The sequence below is a fragment of the Vicia villosa genome, linkage group LG2, assembly GCF_029867415.1.
Source record: "Vicia villosa cultivar HV-30 ecotype Madison, WI linkage group LG2, Vvil1.0, whole genome shotgun sequence".
In the NCBI taxonomy this organism is placed as follows: domain Eukaryota; kingdom Viridiplantae; phylum Streptophyta; class Magnoliopsida; order Fabales; family Fabaceae; genus Vicia; species Vicia villosa.
Window position 1 is genome coordinate 143993950 of NC_081181.1, and position 15001 is coordinate 144008950.

Sequence of the window (15001 nt, forward strand, 5' to 3'; positions counted from 1 at the left end):
ACTTCTTTGAAGAAATGATAACTTTTAAAATTTATAAATAACTTCTATAATATAAAATATAAAAGATATTTATCAAGTTAAGTTTTATTCAGCCGTTAATACTGATAAGTCTAAATCGATATATTGTTATTAGTATATGTGTTGATAAATTTGGACCGTGAAATGAAATTTGAAACGGGAAAAATGTTTGATATTTGTTCGGAGTGGTATAGCAAAAAGTAATAATGGGAGAAGCTAACAACTCTATCTATGTTGGGGAAGTGGAAAATTGACCTTATCATGTTGTGTTTTTCTACTCCTTTTTGTCTGTTTGTCCCTTCACACACAATGCCAATTTTGCACTGCACAGAAACCCCTCTACATGATAACCTTAGTGTAATAGTGAGTTCTCTCTTAAAAAAGGTTGTGGTTTGTTGACTTTCATAGCTTTGATTAAAACTTACTAGTACTAACGTGACGAAACAGTTGAATGAATATTTTATCAAAGAGATAGAGAAGGAAATAGAGTATGGCAAAATCATTTGACTTTGTTCATAAACACAGATACTGTAGAGGAGTGAAGCGTGAAACACATTTCCCACTGTCAAGCAAGATATGGAGACAGTTTTCCGACAGATATTCATGGGACCTCCGCGATCGATTTAGCAAATGAATCTAAAAGTATCTTGGCTACTTTTTCTTTTCTATAATATTTGTCACAATTTCACACCAGTTTAAAAAATAAAGTAATATAGTAGTGATTTCATCAATTTATTCGTATTAATTAATAGTAAATTATTATTATTATTTATATTAAAAGTGATCAATACATAAGAAATTAAAAAAAAAAAGTTGTATAACAAATTTATTGAATAAAATGTGTAAAATATTGTGAAACAGAAGAGTATTATGGCAGGTTGGACAAATACCAACTCGTAGAGATACCAAACAAACACATTTAGCGCATGATTGGATTGAATTGGCCGAATCACAACATTTTGGTAAAAGCTATACCTAACACTTTCAACAAAACCATAATTTTACCAACCTCCCCATTAATCCAAGCATACACTAAGATGCAAGTAACGAAATGACACACAAATAGGTTATGCGGACGAGATTTCCCCCCTTTTTTCTTAAAATATCTCTATTGAATAGAAATTAACAAGTTGGATAACCGTTACTAGAACGTTGAGGGGGTAGGAGTAGAACCCATTCTCCATCAGCACATTTCTGAGGTTGCGAATATCTGTGTCTTGGCATTTGGGAGTGTAGTTCTGATGATTGTATTCGCCTTTTGAGCATTTTGATGGAATCTGACTTCTGGTTACCTCTATGTCAATTGATCTTTAAAGTTTTAGGAATCTTCTACAATAACCTATAATTGGACTCAATATTCATATATGAATGTACTAGATGATTACTCTAGCATGTGATGTAAGCTTTGTGTTAATAGTTGTATTGTTCAAATATATTTTGTCTCTTAGCTATAATGTTTCTCTCCATGCTAAGGAGTGAGTGAGATATTGAATCAAATTCTAATATGGTCGTAGACTCGTAGAGTAGTTTTTTAGTTCGACAATTTGACAAGATCTTAGCATGTCGTCGAAGTCAGTTCACATGTTGTAGTCGAAGGCCTGCAATGTTGCAGTCGAATTATACTCAAGTATGTAGTAGTCGAAATGTTATGATTGTTAGCATGTCGAATTTGACATGTTTGTTAAGCCCAATTGTTAAAATTAACTTGTTTCCTAAGTTAGCTTGTGTAATGAGTATGTGTGGAAAAAACCTATTAGTTTAGTGTGTTAGTTTTATTATAAATATCATACTAGTCTCTCATCATTGCACACTGTAAATCCTAATTAGGGTGACAGAGGTTATTTGTTATTCTGTAACACTTGAAATATTGTTTCAAAGAGAAAGTAAAGAATAACAGTTTATAACCAATTTCATTGTGTTCTTCTTGCTTTCATCTTTCCTACTGTTGAAGCGGTAAAGCAGCCAGCAACAAAAGTGTTGGAAATATTTATCCGGAAAATTTATCGTCTCCACAGGGATCAGTGCATTGAACAACCATTCAACAGTTTCTAAAGTTATGAGTTTGGATTAAATAGTTAAAGCATAAAAATGAAAAAGTAAATATCAACACAAAAAGAATTCATTCCTAACCCACAAACTTATCAAGCATGCATATAATCTACTTCTCACAAACTTAAATTTATCAATCAGTTATACTCAACCTACAATACTCGTCAGTATCATCTAGCATCGTTCACACCCTAAGTCATTTCTAACTCAAAGTAGAGAGAACTATTATATCATCTCGGCGACGATCTCTCAGCCAACCTCTGAAATTATGGTATGACAAAACTCAAATGTCCAATAGGATGTCAAGACATCTGATCTGACAGAAAACATGGCAAGGTGTATAACATTCAAAACAGGTACTGAAAAGCAATAAGAAACACACATAATTGTTTACCCAGTTCGGTGACAAACACACCTACTCTCGGGGCTACCAAGCCAACAAGGAAGTCCACTATCAGCAGTATTAATCCAGAGCTAAACTACCCCGTTTATAACTCTTCACTTAATCCCTACCCAATAACCTTTCTACCTAGATCCTCTCTAGATATGATAAACTCCTCTCACTCCTAATTACCGCAGTAATGTCTAGCAGTCTTCACCTCGGCCACTGCATCGACAACTCAGTCTCCTCATGAAGATCCCACTCCATAACAACTCTGATCACACAGAAAAACACCAGCAGGAAGATACACTTCCATGACCATACTTATCACTAGATGATAGGAACAATACCTAGCTAAGTATCAATCAAAACTCCACCGTTTGTTAGCTTGTAACTCAGTCAGGAACACAACTTGGAGTTGTTTCATTAGCTTCCTCCAAGAACAACACTTCTCTTACCTAAAGGCTTCAAGAAGAACACTGAACATCCCACATGTAACACCCCAAATCTACCCCGCAATAAAGAGGAATATCAGAGTACAAAATTTCAAGCAAATAGAACATAACGATTCGGAGCGTCACATTTTTAAACAACAAAATCACATACATATATCATGCTCAATCACTTAGATACATAACACACATGCAGGAGAACAATATCGAAATCATTAATCATTGTCAGCCAATCAAGTACTTGCATCGCAGCGGAAAATCATATGTCAACAACAATACAACTCATAATATCACGGCCAAACACGGCACGATACATCTAAAAAGTCTCAGCATAATCTAAGGACAAGGTTTAACAAGTATAAACACAAGAAACCAAAACATAAACAAGTAATCCAACGTTCCCCGAGTGCTACGTATCAGAGCATCGACACACACCGACTCGAGCTATAGGTACACGACTACTCCGCGTCATTTGTTAGGAGTGAATTAATGGTAATTTCATGTGTTAATATAAGTGATTTATTCTCTAAATAAATGCAAAATTTTGATAGATCCATAGGTTTTTAGTAAGAATTGAACTGAAAAGGTTTAGTTCGTGTGTAAAGCAAATCGAATCACTTGTGGGTACTATTGTTGCAGGTTTAGAGCTAAATTGAAGCTTGAGAAGAACATGAGGAGGAAAGGAAGCTGGAAGAGCTGAGGGCAAGAGAAAGAGTGGAGTTTTGCAAAGGGCGCGCCGCGGAGGTTCAGTGAGGCGCCGCGCCAAAGTCTCTGTTTTTGATCGCGCCGCGCCAGTCCGATGCCGCGCCGCGGCCTCGGCGTTAAAAGCCCAAAACTTATAAATAGAAGCCCTAGCTTCCAAGTGAAGATTATTCTGTTGTGAGCGAAATTTGAAGAGCAATCCTAATTCAGAGCAGCAAACAACTTCCGACGGAGAATTCAACATCAATTGAAGACATTCCCTTGATGAAGATGAATCCTTCCATGAAATCTTGTTTGTTCTTCATGTCTATGGAGAGCTAAACCCCTTTTGTTGAATCTAAGGTAGTAGTTAATCTATGAATATACAATACCATTAATTAATTCCTGTGAACAATTGCTTGAATTCATTATCAATAAGAAATCTTGTTTTTATTCTTTAATTATCGTTAAGTCTTTGATCGAAAGAAAGGATTTAACTTTTGCCCTAGGATTCTATATTGATTCAATACCAATTCGCAGAGATGGAATTGGGATTGGGTTTTCATAATTATCGTTCTTAATTACTGTTATCGTTATTGATATTTGGAGAGATCGAATCTCATACCGGTAAAAGTTATCTAATTTGATTTGCAGAGATGGAATCTTATTTGAGGATAAGTGAAGATAATGATTCGAAAGATTGTTCAATTGGGAATTAAGTAATAATTGTATAGAATAGATTGATGAACCCTAAAGATTCAACATGTTTCTCTAATCGTTAAACAATAGTTTATTATTTGCTTTTAATTTATTGCTTATTCTTGGTATAATTAGAATCATCAAACAAACAAACTAAATTTTCCTAACTCAAAATAAACAACTATAGAACGGCAGTAATATTAACCAATCCCTGTGGATACGATATATTACCGAAAATATTTACCGCAAAATACTTTCAACAAATTGGCGCCGTTGCCGGGGATTGGTGTCAATATTGCACGCATTGCAATAGTTTTTATTTTGAGTTTTTGTTACTGTTTTATCGATTTGGTTGTTTCACCTGTTTGTTAGTTTTTGCAGAATTTCGTGTATGCGCAGCAAAGTTCCTAGTGACCAACTTCTTTTTGATCCCGAGATCGAAAGGACCGCTAGGAGGTTAAATAGCAAAGCACGAAGAAGAGCAAACTTAGCAAAGGCAAGAGACAACGCAACCACGACGTCGTCACAACAACAACAGCTTGAAACAATTGACGAGTCGCAAGAAGGATTCTTCTTTCACGAATTGTTTGAGGAAGAAGAAATCGAAGTTACCGAGCAACCAATTGTTGTTATAATGGCTGCTCCTGGACCATGTGCAAACAGTCCACGACTGAATCCGCAGTTCGCTAGAACTGCCGCCAACGGGCGAACATCAGAATTGAAGACCGGTATAATCCAGTTGATATGTGCAAGTCCTTTCGCCGGATTGGACCATGAAGACCCCTATACACATCTGACTAGATTCTATGAGTTAGCATGTACAACTGGTGTCGCTCAAGCTGATGAAGAAACATTATTTAAGAGGTTGTTCCCACACTCTTTACTATCTAAAGCCAAAGATTGGTATCTGGATCAACCCGAAGCAGTGATGACTAATTGGAACACTTTGGAAGAAAAATTTCTGGAAAGGTTTTACTCTCAAAACCGTTTCTTCGAAGCAAAAACAGCAATAGCAGTATTTTCTCAAGGAAGTAATGAATCTTTGAATGAAGCATGGGAAAGGTATAAAGCTATGTTGAGAAAGTGCAAAGGACACGGTTTTACAGATGTTGATCAAATCCATATGTTCCGTAATGGTCTCACAGCTACAAACAAGACTCTCTTGGACGCCACAGCTGGTGGGTCACTCATGTCCAAAACACCTGAAGAAGCTACTCAGATAATAGAGCGAATGGCTCTAAATGATCGTCAAGGCAATCATGACCGAACGGTGAGAGAGAAGAAACCCGGCGTATTGGAATTAAACAATAGTGATGCTCTACTTGCTCAAAATAAGTTGCTAACCTCACAAGTGGAGCTGTTGACACAACAAATGTCCAAACTTCCACAACAACTCAAAGAGCTGAATGGAGTTTCAAATCATTATCAGGTTGCCAAGTGTGAATTATGCAAGGGAGATCATCAAACAGGGTTTTGTCCACCAGTCGTGGAAGAAGAAGTAAATTACATGAACAATAATCAAGGGCAAAGACAGAATCAGTATCAAAATCATCCATATCAACAAGGTTACCCTCCAAGGAACAACCAAGGATACCAACAAAGACCTCAAAATCAAGGGTATCAACAACAAGCCTTCCAACCTTACACTCAACCACCATCACAACAAGGAGGACAGTCGAAGTTAGAGGAAACCATGAATCAATTCATACAAATGTCCATGACAAATCAGAAAAATCAAGATGCAGCTATAAAAAGTTTGGAAACTCAAGTAGGCCAACTCGCTAAGCAGATTGCAACTAATCAATCAAATGCAACATTCTCGGCCAATACTCAAGAGAATCCAAAGGAACATTGCAAAGCGGTGGTGACGAGGTCTGGACAAAAAGGAGGTAAGGATGGAACGGTAACTAATGAGGGTCAGGATGATTTAGAAAAGGAAGAAGAAAAACATGATGGGGAAGATGAAGAATATGAAATCATCAACCATGGGGCTGAGGAAGAAAACATGAATAGAGAAGTTAAAAAGGAGAAATTGAAAAGAAGGAGTGCTAAAGAAAAGATGGCGAGCAACCCAATTCCAAGTCAACATTTGCCTTACCCTCATGCTCCATCAAAGAAAGACAATGCAAGACAATATGCTAGGTTTATGGAAATTTTTAAGCAGCTACAAATCAATATTCCATTCTCTGAAGCTATTGCTCAAATGCCGAAATATGCCAAATTCATGAAAGACATCTTGACAAAGAAGAAAAGGCCGGAAGAAGAAGAGGTTGTTATACTTGATGCACAATGTAGTGCCATAATATCACGCCTACCCCAAAAGGCGAGAGATCCTGGAAGAGTCACATTGCCGGTAACAATCGGGAATCAAAATATTGGTAAGGGATTGATCGATTTAGGATCAAGCATCAATTTAATTCCCTTATCGATAGTAAAGCGGCTGGGAAATATTGAGATGAAGACAACAAGAATGACGCTACAACTAGCGGACAAATCCACCACCAGTCCTTATGGAGTTGCACAAGACATGCTAGTAAAAGTCGACAAGTTTTTGTTCCCGGTGGACTTTGTGGTGATTGATATGGAGGAAGACAAAGAGTCACCTATTATTCTTGGAAGACCATTCATGAAAACAGCCCGGATGATGATCGATATCGATGATGGCATAATGAAGCTAAGAGTCCAAGATGAGGAGGTTTGTTTTAATCTTTTCGATGCCATGAAACAACCCAAAGAAAAGAATGACTGCTTCCGCATGGATATAACTGAAGAAATTGCGGAAGAGGTGGCAAGTCAAATGCACCTTTCTAACTCTCTTGAGAGATCTCTTGTTGATTCTTTCAATGCACTTACACAAGAGGAAGAAAAAGAGATTGAGTTGTTTCTAAAAGATCTGGAGAAAGGTAGCAACATATCGATCAATGAGGACAAAGTGGAAGACTTGAAGCCAGAAAAAGAAGTGAAAGAAGCAAAGATGGAACTAAAGCTACTTCCAGATCATTTGAAATATGTATTTTTAGATGAAGAGGGAAGAAAGCCGGTTGTTATTAGCTCAAAGTTGAACACGACAGAAGAAGCAAGACTCATCCAAATCCTTCAAAAGAATAAAGCTGCCATTGGATGGGTGTTAGCAGATTTGAAAGGTATAAGCCCAGCTTACTGCATGCACAAAATTATGTTAGAAGAAGACTTCAAACCGGTAGCTCAGCCGCAAAGAAGACTAAATCCAACAATGAAAGAGGTTGTAAGAAAAGAAGTGGTCAAACTCCTGGAAGCAGGAATGATATACCCAATCTCTGACAGTGCATGGGTAAGTCCGGTGCAAGTGGTTCCAAAGAAGGGAGGCATGACAGTGATTCGCAATGACAAGAATGAGCTCATCCCAACTAGAACCGTGACCGGGTGGCGAATGTGCATAGACTACCGAAGACTCAACAAGGCCACAAGAAAAGACCATTTTCCATTACCATTCATGGATCAAATGCTTGAGAGGTTATCAGGGCAGAACTATTATTGTTTCTTGGATGGCTATTCCGGATATAATCAGATTGTGGTTAACCCTGAAGATCACGAGAAAACAGCCTTTACATGTCCATTTGGAATTTTCGCATATAGGAGGATGCCATTTGGTTTATGTAATGCCCCAGCCACTTTTCAAAGGTGTATGCAAGCCATATTCTCAGACCTTATTGAAAAGAGTATCGAAGTTTTCATGGATGACTTTTCGGTATTCGGGAAGACATTTGATACATGCTTAAATAATCTGGATGTGGCGCTTGAAAGGTGCATTGAAACCAATTTGATCCTAAATTGGGAGAAGTGTCATTTTATGGTAACGGAAGGGATTGTACTAGGACATAAAGTATCCTCAAGAGGACTTGAAGTAGACCAAGCCAAGGTGGAGGTAATTTCAAAACTCCCACCTCCAATAAATGTCAAAGGGGTCAGAAGCTTCTTAGGTCATGCGGGATTCTACCGAAGGTTTGTTAAAGACTTTTCAAAAATCGCAAAGCCCTTGAGTAATTTACTCAACCAAGGTACGTCTTTTAACTTTGACGAATCCTGTGTTCAAGCTTTCAATAACCTAAAAGAAAGGCTAGCCACCGCACCTGTGATCGTAGCACCTGATTGGAAAAATCCCTTTGAACTAATGTGCGATGCTAGCGATTATGCCATAGGTGCGGTACTAGGTCAGAGAAAAGGAAAGATATTTCATGTCATACACTATGCAAGCAAGGTTTTAAACGACGCTCAAGTCAATTATGCCACTACAGAAAAAGAATTTTTAGCAATAGTGTATGCTCTTGAAAAATTCAGATCCTATCTCATTGGTTCAAAGGTGGTGATTTACACAGACCATGCGGCCATAAAATATCTGCTCACCAAACCGGATTCTAAGCAAAGACTCATCCGATGGGTCCTCCTTTTGCAAGAATTTGATATAGAAATCCGGGACAAAAAGGGTTCAGAAAATGTGGTAGCAGATCATTTATCCCGCTTGGTAAATGTAAATATCACCAACCAAGAAGCTGAAATAAAGGATGCATTCCCGGATGAACAACTTTTTCAAGTGCAAACAAGACCATGGTTCGCCGATCTGGCTAATCATAAAGCAACCGGTATGATACCGGAAGATTTTGACTGGAACAAAAAGAAAAAGTTGTTAGCCGATGCAAAATACTATGTGTGGGACGACCCATACTTATTCAAGATAGGTAAAGATGGAATTCTAAGAAGATGTGTTACTGAAGAAGAAGCCCAACAAATCTTGTGGCATTGTCATAACTCTCCTAGTGGTGGACATTTTAATGGATGGAGGACGGCAACAAAAGTCCTTCAATCCGGGTTTTTCTGGCCAACTATTTTTAAGGACGCCCATCACCATGCAAAGAATTGTGATAAATGCCAAAGAGTTGGTGGGATAAGTAAAAGAGATGAGATGCCACTTCAAACTATGATAGAAGTTGAAGTTTTTGATTGTTGGGGAATCGATTTCATGGGGCCATTCCTTCCGTCTTTTGCTAATGAATACATTCTAGTTGCAGTGGATTATGTTTCCAAATGGGTAGAAGCCATCGCTACACCAAAGGCGGATGCCAAAACAGTGTTAAAATTTTTAAATCGAAACATATTCACAAGGTTTGGCATGCCTAGGGTAATCATAAGCGATGGTGGATCCCACTTTGTTAATGAACAGGTAGCGAAAGTGCTGGACAAGTATCATATCAACCACAAGATAGCTTCACCTTATCATCCCCAAACCAACGGGCAAGCAGAAATCTCAAATAGAGCAATCAAGAATATTTTAGAGAAGACTGTGTCAGAATCCCGAAAAGATTGGTCGGTAAGGATTGATGATGCCTTGTGGGCATATAGGACAGCATACAAAGCACCAACTGGTGCATCCCCTTTTCAAATGGTTTACGGTAAGGCATGTCATCTCCCAGTAGAAGTAGAACACAAGGCTCTATGGGCTCTGCGTTTCTTCAATAGGGATGATAGCTTGGCATACAAGAAAAGAAAGAACCAACTCCATGAGCTTGAAGAATTCAGGTACCTAGCATATGAATCTAACAAGATGTACAAAGAGAATATGAAAAGGTATCATGATAAGAGAATCAAGAAGAAAGACTTCAAAGAAGGAGACCTTGTGCTTCTATTCAATTCTAGGCTCAGACTCTTCCCAGGTAAACTGAAGTCTAAGTGGTCAGGCCCGTTCATAATTAAAGAAGTTAAGCCATACGGTGCCATCACTATAGAGGATAGTAAAAGTAAAGAAAGTTGAACCGTTAATGGAGAACGGTTAAAGAACTATCTTGGGGGAGAGTTTGACAGAGAAGTCTGCATAATCTCGCTTTTGAGCACTTAGTCTCAAGAGTTGGACCGTCGAGCCATGCGACGTTAAACGAAGCGCTTGTTGGGAGGCAACCCAACTGAGTAAGTTTTTGTTTTATTTTATTTTCTGTTCTTTATTTTTGGTCAAACGCAAAAAGAGTAAGGAGGAGTATCAACTACTAAGTGGGGGAACTAAGGCATTGAAAAAAATCTTTTGAAAAATTAAAAGCCCGCGCCGCGGACCTAAAAGGGGGCGCCGCGAGCCAAAACAGAGAGTTTGGCGCGGCGCCGTGGCAATCTTGCGCGCCGCGGCCCAAAACAGAGAGTTTGGCGCGGCGCCAAGGTAATCTGTCGCGCCGCGAGGGCGCGAGAATGTGTTTTTTTTAAAATCAGAATCTGCCCTTTTTTCCCCTCATTACTAGTTTGGCAACCTTCCTTACTCCTCAGAGCGAAAACCGAACTTTCCGCAGAACCACTCACCAATCTTGTTCACCCTCACTCGTTTGTGTTAATCAATATCAAGGTATGTTCTTCTTCCCTATTCTTGTGGTTTAAATTGCTTGATTCAAAGGAATCCCTAGAATCCTAGGTTAGGATTAAATAGGAATTTTTGCAAACCCTAGGGTAGATAACTGTGATATACTGTTAAAAAGTTTCTCTGTGGTCTGATGAAGGTTGTTAGAAGTGTATAAATCAACCCCTTTCAGGGAAACCCTTGCAGTTGCGCCGCAGCCGCGCCGCGGGAAGTCGCAGCCGCGCCGCGGCTGGAGAAAAATTTAAAATTTTGTTTTTGCAAGTCTAACCCTATCTGTTGTTATGTTACCTGTTGTGATAATTGCAGATGAAGAGAGTACGCACTAAGTCAACCAGTGTTGGTCCTAGGGGAGCCCGTCCTGTGATCAATCAAGCGGATCGATTTCTGGGTCGGGAGCAAGCTAACAGATTTAAGGATCTTGGCTCCCGAACCATTCTGACTGAGAAAGTGGTTGTAACTGCAGGAAAAGGAGGGGGTCCTTATGCATCTATGTGGGACCACCTTGAGTACAGAAACTGGCAGCAGGTCTTTGAACCGCACACCATCATTGATTATGACATTGTGAAGGAATTCTACGCCAATGCTATCAAAACCACAGATGAATCGGTAGCATATTCTTATCAATCCCAGGTAAGGGGGAAGACTGTGGATTTTAGTAGAGCTGCCATCAGTGACTTTCTAGGAGAGCCACTCCAGTTGGCCGAGAATGAGAAGTGCTATTATCAGCAAAATGTGGTAAACTGTGCAAACCTGGTGGAGTTAATAACTGACACAATCTGCATCCCAGGAAGAGGACCGGAACTTAGCCGCCAGCAAACCCCGACCCACTACAACAGGAAGGATCTGAACATCCATGCAAGAGGCATTCTATCAATCATCCTGTATAACATTAGGCCAAGGACCCATGTTACCACGGTTCCTCTGGACGTGGCATTCCTGACGACAGCCATTATGACCGACAACACTGTTGATGTTGCATTCATTCTTTCGAATGAATTGCGTCGGGCTGCACTGAGTGATACACAGCATGGCATAAATGCCAAATGTGTGCTACCCTTACCTGGTCTGATTATGGGTTTGTGCAGAGAGGCCGGGGTGGAGATTCCAGCACAGGGACATCATGTGATTAACACCTTTATTGATGATGTTTTTATTGACAGGTTCTGTGGAAAGCCATTCTACAGGGATCAGAAAGCTGCCGCTTCTCAGGCTGGTCCGTCTGCTGCTGCTGCTGCACCGCCTACTACTGAGTCAGCCCCTTTTGATCCTCTGGTGGCCCATCACTACTATTCAGCCATGTTTGAGGCGAATAGGAGGTCCCAGATTTTTCTTCATGATGCTATGCAGCAGCAGTTCCGAAACTTGTCTGTTGCTCCAGAGGAGAGAACTTTCCCAACCCGGGACAGCTATTTCGCATACTGTGGTTGGCCGGAGACCAACCCTTTTCCAGTTGGGGAGGGTGTAGGTACGGGTGGTACAGGTACAGGTGATGCTGAAAATGCTCACCCAGAGCAGGAGGATGAAGGAATTGATGCTGATATAGATTCCATGTTTGAGTGAGAGGTGATATTTGTATGAGAGTGGTGAGGAGACTTATTCTGATAGCTGATCAGATAATGATACTTGATGCGGTTTGTTTTTTTAGTTTGTTTATGTTTCTTTTATCCGCACTCTGGTGAACCGTAAGGTCACTATGACTTTGTTAGTTTTTATTTTTGAAGTTTATTTAAGCATTAATATTGCAGTTTATTTTCTTTTATATCTAGCTTAACTTAGAGTAAGTAGTCCCACAACAAGATGAGAATCTCAGAAAAATGCCAACAATGGAGCAACAGGCATAAAAGTGGTAGTGAGTGGAAATTTTTGAAAATTTAATTTTTCACTTTCTTTTTCAATAAAAGTGACAAAGCAGGTATGAAATTTCGAACTCAAACTCTTAATGTATGCAATGAAACTTAAGGTGTTAGTAAATACTGTCAGAAGTTCTTTTTGGTACACTATTGTTTATTGGATCAGCTTAGCCTTAACCATTGTGAGGAAAGCTTTCCATTGTTTACTATATGCAGGAGACCATCAATTATTTTGACTTGTTCGTATCATGCTAAACCGGCTGTTGCATCGTCTGTGGAATCTGAGGAAGTGATTTAGGCATTGTTTGAATTGAGAGTGCTTTGAGCCGAATCCACCGTAAAAATTATTTTCTTCTGTGAGAGTGTGATCCTTTGCTAACCATTCTTTGAGCCTGAGATCAAGGTAAGTATCATAATATGCACCAAGTAAATAACTGGTGAGTTTTTGATCTCAATAAAAAGTTCTGTTTTGGACCATCAACCATCGAATTTGGTGATGTGTTTTCTCTTTGACCTTTTTAGAAAGTAGGGGAGCATTCATATAATCTGAATACAGGTTGATCTCCAAGTTGGGGAGAGTCACATTCAAAAGAAGAGTAAGTATCTATGGAAATCGGTGAAAGATAAAAGAATTCGTAGCTTGAAAAAAAAAAAAAAAAAAAAAAAGAAGTAACAACGTTTGAATAACGATTGTTGAAAAAAAAAAGAAGAAGAATCAAGCTACGAATGAATGAAAAAGATGGACAGGTATTAGAGTTTAGAGAAAAAGAAATAAGTTTTGAATTGGATGCTTCCCTATATTAGGAACAACCCTTGATTATCTTCTTTTCTTTGAATCTGAACCACATTACAACCATAGAAAGACCTTCTGATTCTCAGATTCCACAAGACTTGATGCGAACAATTTGGTGAACGTATGATGTGGATACTTGTTGATTTAATTGTTTGGATGAGTGTTTAACCCTTCTTTGAATCATCATATTTTCTGATGAGAGTGATTAGTGCTGATTCAATTTCAATTGCGTAGTGTTCTGAACTTCTGAAGGTAATTTGCTTCCAAAGTTTGTTTCTTGTGGATATTCTGAGTTTGCAGGTAGAAGAGGAGTATTTGACTTAGTTACTGGATTGAGCCACTTGAGAAAAAAAAAACTTTTTGAAAAACTTGTTGCATGATTGTGGGTATGTTTTGTTGGAGGTAAGTAATTTTGTTTAGGGACAAACAAAGCTCTAAGTTGGGGAGAGTTTGTTAGGAGTGAATTAATGGTAATTTCATGTGTTAATATAAGTGATTTATTCTCTAAATAAATGCAAAATTTTGATAGATCCATAGGTTTTTAGTAAGAATTGAACTGAAAAGGTTTAGTTCGTGTGTAAAGCAAATCGAATCACTTGTGGGTACTATTGTTGCAGGTTTAGAGCTAAATTGAAGCTTGAGAAGAACATGAGGAGGAAAGGAAGCTGGAAGAGCTGAGGGCAAGAGAAAGAGTGGAGTTTTGCAAAGGGCGCGCCGCGGAGGTTCAGTGAGGCGCCGCGCCAAAGTCTCTGTTTTTGATCGCGCCGCGCCAGTCCGATGCCGCGCCGCGGCCTCGGCGTTAAAAGCCCAAAACTTATAAATAGAAGCCCTAGCTTCCAAGTGAAGATTATTCTGTTGTGAGCGAAATTTGAAGAGCAATCCTAATTCAGAGCAGCAAACAACTTCCGACGGAGAATTCAACATCAATTGAAGACATTCCCTTGATGAAGATGAATCCTTCCATGAAATCTTGTTTGTTCTTCATGTCTATGGAGAGCTAAACCCCTTTTGTTGAATCTAAGGTAGTAGTTAATCTATGAATATACAATACCATTAATTAATTCCTGTGAACAATTGCTTGAATTCATTATCAATAAGAAATCTTGTTTTTATTCTTTAATTATCGTTAAGTCTTTGATCGAAAGAAAGGATTTAACTTTTGCCCTAGGATTCTATATTGATTCAATACCAATTCGCAGAGATGGAATTGGGATTGGGTTTTCATAATTATCGTTCTTAATTACTGTTATCGTTATTGATATTTGGAGAGATCGAATCTCATACCGGTAAAAGTTATCTAATTTGATTTGCAGAGATGGAATCTTATTTGAGGATAAGTGAAGATAATGATTCGAAAGATTGTTCAATTGGGAATTAAGTAATAATTGTATAGAATAGATTGATGAACCCTAAAGATTCAACATGTTTCTCTAATCGTTAAACAATAGTTTATTATTTGCTTTTAATTTATTGCTTATTCTTGGTATAATTAGAATCATCAAACAAACAAACTAAATTTTCCTAACTCAAAATAAACAACTATAGAACGGCAGTAATATTAACCAATCCCTGTGGATACGATATATTACCGAAAATATTTACCGCAAAATACTTTCAACATCATTACCTGCACGTTACCAACGGAGGGTAACATTCAAACAGAAAGGGTGAGATATCATTCATTATAAAGAAGCGTATGATAATATT